Genomic DNA, 6,375 nt, shown 5'->3' on the forward strand with positions numbered 1-6,375 from the left:
CGATTCGGGTGTATCGGGCTGATGGTGTTGGGCAGGCATAAACGCAAAGGGTACTTTTCAAAATAAAGAGTATTTTATTGACAAACAGACTAATCACATGAAAACTAAACAAAAACACTGGCTCTGGTTACATTACGCTCTGGTTTTTAGGAAACACACACACAGGGACTCAAGAACCCAAACACACTCAGGGATTCCATAAAACAAAACACATAGGGATGTGGGAAACCTTTACCACTTAACACTAGCATAGAGTGGGGACAGAGACTCTTACACACAGACTCTAATACCTGAGACATACATACAATAGCTCTAGGCTAGACATATCACACTAGCAGTGTTGTGACAAAGGCTTGAACACATCTCTTATACACATAACCACAGCCCTTGCAGGTGGAGTTAAACCTCTTCTGCTGCTACGAGCGCCACACACTCACTCCTCTGAACGATACTCACACACACGCTCCTGTGTATGAGCGGCCCTCAAACATCCTCCTCATGCACGCTCACGCACACACCTCACGCACACACCTCATGCACATCATACACGCTCGCACACGCACCTCATGCACGCTCACGCACACCCCCCTCACGCACGCTCACGCACGCTCACGCACACACCTCATGCACATCATACACGCACCTCATGCACATCATACACGCTCGCACACGCACCTCATGCACATCATACACGCTCGCACACGCACCTCATGCACATCATACACGCTCGCACACGCACATCATGCACGCACGCTCACGCACACACCTCACGCACATCATACACGCTCACGCACACACCTCACGCACGCTCACACACCTCACGCACATCATACACGCTCACACACGCACATCATGCACGCTCACGCACGCACGCTCACGCACACACCGCACACACCTCACGCACATCATGCACGCTCACGCACACACATCATACACGCTCAAACCTCACGCACGCTCACACACCTCACGCACGCTTACGCACCCTCGCGCACGCTCACTCACACACACCTCACGCACGCTCACACACACACACACCTCATGCACGCTCACACACACCTCATGCACGCTCACACAAACCTCATGCACATCATACATACTCCTATGAGCAATACACACACACGCACTCAGAGCAGACCCAGGCTTAGAGCTTTGATTAAACACAGGGAGATACACTAGAGAAAGGGAAAGACACTACAGACACAATGACAAAACAAATAGGAGTGACTAAAAACAAAAGGACACTGGTTTTGCTTCTGTTTGTGAGTGTTAAGTATGTGACTAAAGATACACTTAATCACATTTAACACAAAAGACATGCCCTCAGAGCCAGTTCAACACAAAACTGAATTCAAACAAAACAAAAGCCCACTAGACAATATTATTGCTCGACCCAGTTTCCCAGAACTAACAGCTTTTTATAACGTCTCTAATGAGCCACCTCGGCTCAGGTGAACTTCGTCATCATCTGACCGAGGTGCCTTCTGGGAAACTGGGTCTTCTAACAAAACTACAAACAAAAAACAAACATAGCCACAGTGCCCTCTAGGGGCAGTCCCTTACAGAAACCTCTTCGGCTTTATCCTGCATCTTCACCTATTAGTAGTGTACTTTACTGTCAGTAACCAGTGACACCACACCAGTGGTCAAAGAGCGAAGACATTTGAGTTGCACTCGTACATCACATGCTCGTTAATGTCCAGAAGTATATAAGTATATAAACATTCATTAAGATAAATGCATATGTTCACAGCACTGCTGATTTCTGTCACATGAAATAGTTGACGTGTTGCTGAAGTTTCTGATGCCTTATAAAATTAAGACCATGTAAAAAGCTAAAACTGGCTAAAAATGAGTAAAAACAAATGTCTCGGTAAAGCTTCTTCAAAAGGTAAAATACCCATCGATGAGACAGTTGATGAGACTAACAAAAAGAAAGTTGCGTTTAAAAGAAAACGAGTCCTACCTAAATAACGGCCTCATCACAACTGGTAATTCACACACTCCAAGCCCGCTCTGTATAATAGATGCGACCTTATGCAAGTATGTCTGAGACGACTTTGACTTTCTGGATTAAAAACAATATCTTGAGATCACCACAAAACAACTGAATAAACTCTGCTTTTATTTCCCACAAGCTATCTTTGTTATTTTAATCTTTGTTTTATCTCCCATTACTCCTAGATAGAAATGTTTTATCACAGGGAACCAAGCTCAGGACTCACATTGATTTTGTTATCATATGCTGTATTTATTATGCACTTTATTATGCTTTATCAAAACTATTTTACATAAAACTGGTCTGTGGTGCTAAAAAAAGTTGGAGGCTACTGTTCTATCAGATGCTAGAAACAGAGACTGTTGAGACGCTCAATGTTTCTTCAGATTCAGTATTTTAAAATATATTGGAAAGTACACTCACCTAAAGGATTGTTAGGAACACCATACTAATACGGTGTTTGACCCCCTTTCGCCTTCACAACTGCCTTAATTCTACGTGGCATTGATTTAACAAGATGCTGAAAGCATTCTTTAGAAATGTTGGCCCATATTGATAGGATAGCATCTTGCAGTTGATGGAGATTTGTGGGATGCACATCCAGGGCACGAAGCTCCCGTTCCACCACATCCCAAAGATGCTCTATTGGGTTGAGATCTGGTGACTGTGGGGGCCATTTTAGTACAGTGAACTCATTGTCATGTTCAAGAAACCAATTTGAAATGATTCGAGCTTTGTGACATGGTGCATTATCCTGCTGGAAGTAGCCATCAGAGGATGGGTACATGGTGGTTATAAAGGGATGGACATGGTCAGAAACAATGCTCAGGTAGCCCGTGGCATTTAAACGATGCCCAATTGGCACTAAGGGACCCAAAGTGTGCCAAGAAAACATCCCCCGCACCATTACACCACCACCACCAGCCTGCACAGTGGTAACAAGGCATGATGGATCCATGTTCTTATTCGGTTTACGCCAAATTCTGACTTTACCATTTGAATGTCTCAACAGAAATCGAGACTCATAAGACCAGGCAACATTTTTCCAGTCTTCAACTGTCCAATTTTGGTGAGCTCGTGCAAATTGTAGCCTCTTTTTCCTATTTGTAGTGGAGATGAGATGGTACCTGGTGGGGTCTTCTGCTGTTGTAGCCCATTCACCTCAAGGTTGTGCATGGTGTGGCTTCACAAATGCTTTGCTGCATACCTCGGTTGTAACGAGTGGTTATTTCAGTCAAAGTTGCTCTTCTATAAGCTTGACACAGTCGGCCCATTCTCCTCTGACCTCTAGCATCAACAAGGCATTTTCGCCCACAGGACTGCCACATACTGGATGTTTTTCCCTTTTCACACCATTCTTTGTAAACCCTAGAAACGGTTGTGCGTGAAAACCCCAGTAACTGAGCAGATTGTGAAATACTCAGACCGGCCCGTCTGGCACCAACAACCATGCCACGCTCAAAATTGCTTAAATCACCTTTCTTTCCCATTCTGACATTCAGTTTGGAGTTCAGGAGATTGTCTTGACCAGGACCACACCCCTAAATGCATTTAAGCAACTGCCATGTAATTGGTTGATTAGATAAATGCATTAATGAGAAATTTAACAGGTGTTCCTAATAATCCTTTAGTTGAGTGTGTATATTGGATGGAGTCATGCTGACTTATTCTGACCTGTTCTGGTTCTGCTGCTCCTCTTAAGTCTTCAGATGGTTTTCAGGTACCAGAATTTTTTTAATTTTCTAATTCATAATTTCAGCTCTTTAAACATTTTTGTGTGTTTGAGAGTCATATAGTTTGTGAGCTGGTGTCCCCACTGGCTTGAGTTTACAAGGGGGGCCAGCGGTGGACATGCCCTGGGTGTGTGTGTGTGTGTGTGTGTGTGTGTGTGTGGACGCATGTGTGCTTCTCTTGTAGGTAGTGGAGTGTTTGATTGCAGAGCTGGTGTGTGTCTCTCTCCACTGCTTACTCTTTGTACTATTTGGTTTGAGAATTATTTTTTATTTGCATTTAATAACTTATGCCATACATATTTTACTCTTACGTTGTTGCTATTGATTAACTAATTCTGTACAGTTTTGCTTAATTTCCTATTTAAAATAAATAATTAGCTTGGCTTGTATTTGGGCTTCCTGATTATATGATTATTGTCACGATTCCTCAATCGGCGTGTGTGTTTAGGTGAATGTGGCATAACTGCAGAGGCGAGCTGGCGGTTCAATAAAGGCTTTTATTAAGGTTACTACACAAAAACAAAAGTACAGTGGAACCTCGGATTACGAGCTTAATTCGTTCCGGAAGCGGGCTCGTATTCCAAAACACTCGTAAACCAAATTTAATTTACCAATAGGAAATAATGGAAACTTAAATTATTCGTTCAACAGCCCAAAAAAATAAATACATAAATAAAATTAATACAAAATATAAAGTAAAAATAAAACAAATTAACCTGTATTTTACCTTAATTTTTTTTTTTTTATAAATCCCAACAGATAAGGGTTTTCGTTTGTGCATGCAGGGTGTATGTGTGTAAAATGTCCACGCACACACACACACACACACACATTAACGGATAGACCGTTTTTAAACCCGGTTAAAAATAAAAAAAAATTAACAAGGAACATTCCTAGTCACACTCACGTGAGCGCATACTAACAGGATCACTGCTGTAAGTAAAACAACAACAACAACAACCAAATTAAACAGCTCCTCACCTTTGAAAACAATCGCGACAGAGAGAAGTTTGTGTGTTTATTTGGCAACCTGAGAGGAGGGGGGCTGAAGGGGGGCTTGCTCACGCTAATTTTTAAACGGTTTTAAAAATGGTCTCTCCGTTAATGTGTGTGTGTGTGTGTGCGCACGCACGTACATCACACACACACACGCACACACGCTGTGTGTGTGTGTGTGTGTGTGTATTCACCCAGCAGGAGAGGCGATTACCTACAATTCTGCTGCAAGAGAGAGAAAAACCGTTGGCTCACTTGTGATGATGTAACGCTCGGTGTTAAAACAAGAAGCGCATAAGTGAAACATGATACTCGGTGCTCGTAAACTAAGACAATGCTCGTTTTTTAAGTCAAAATTTATTAAAAATTGTTGCTCGTCTTGCAAAACACTCGTAAACTGCGTTACTCGTAATCCGAGGTTCCACTGTATAGCTCTTTCTTTAGAGCACGTATGACGCTTTTAATGTAACTCCTTAACAGAAACACAACCGACATAAATCATAATTACGGCAACAAAAGCTAGACGCCTGACTGGCTTTCAGTCAGGCTATTTATAATTAACATAATTACTTTCCTCGGTTCAGGTGAATGCTTGCATCACCTGACCGAGGTGCAGCCTGGGAAATGAAGTTTAACCTAAATCAAACTACAAACATAAATCAACAAAACAGTCTTTGGGCGCTTTGGCGCCCTCTAGGGGTTTACCCTTACAGTACCCTCCCCTTAAAAACGCTCCTCCAGAGCGACACCGGAGGTCCCGGACTCCCACCCCAGCGGGACCAGTCTGGACCCCCAACACTGAGGCGGTCGATCCCCTCCCGCGAGCAGGGCCGCAACGCCTGCATAACACGATCCCCTACGCCCAGCTGTAGCTGAACCGGCTCTGGACCGATTTCCCCAAAGCCTGAAGGCGGAGGCAGGGCTGGGGCAATGTCCGCTGTACTCGGCGGCTGAGGAGCTGAAGCGACGTCCGTTGAGCTGGGCGGCTGAGGAGCTGAAGCGACGTCCGCTGAGCTGGGCGGCGGCGGAGCTGGAGGGACGTCCGGTGAGCTGGGCGGCGGCGGAGCTGGAGCGACGTCCACTGAGCTGGGCGGCGGCGGAGCTTGAGCGACGTCCACTGAGCTGGGCGGCGGCGGAGCTTGAGCGACGACCGCTGAGCTGGACGGCGGCGGAGCTTGAGCGACGACCGCTGAGCTGGACGGCGGCGGAGCTTGAGCGACGACCGCTGAGCTGGGTGGCGGCGGAGCTTGAGCGACGACCGCTGAGCTGGGCGGCGGCGGAGCTTGAGCGACGACCGCTGAGCTGGGCGGCGGCGGAGCTGGAGGGACGTCTGGTGAGCTGGGCGGCGGCGGAGCTGGAGCGACGTCCGCTGAGCTGGGCGGCTGATGAGCTGGGCGGCTGATGAGCTGGGCGGCTGATGAGCTGGAGCGACGTCCGGTGAGCTGGGCGGCGGCGGAGCTGGAGCGACGACCGCTGAGCTGGGCGGCGGTGGAGCTGGAGGGACGTCCGGTGAGCTGGGCGGCGGCGGAGCTGGAGCGACGTCCGCTGAGCTGGGCGGCTGATGAGCTGGGCGGCTGATGAGCTGGAGCGACGTCGGAGCTGGAGGGACGTCCGGTGAGCTGGGCGGCGGCGGAGCTGGAGCGACGTCCG

The sequence above is a fragment of the Clarias gariepinus genome, chromosome 20 (assembly GCF_024256425.1).
Source record: "Clarias gariepinus isolate MV-2021 ecotype Netherlands chromosome 20, CGAR_prim_01v2, whole genome shotgun sequence".
Lineage (NCBI taxonomy): Eukaryota > Metazoa > Chordata > Actinopteri > Siluriformes > Clariidae > Clarias > Clarias gariepinus.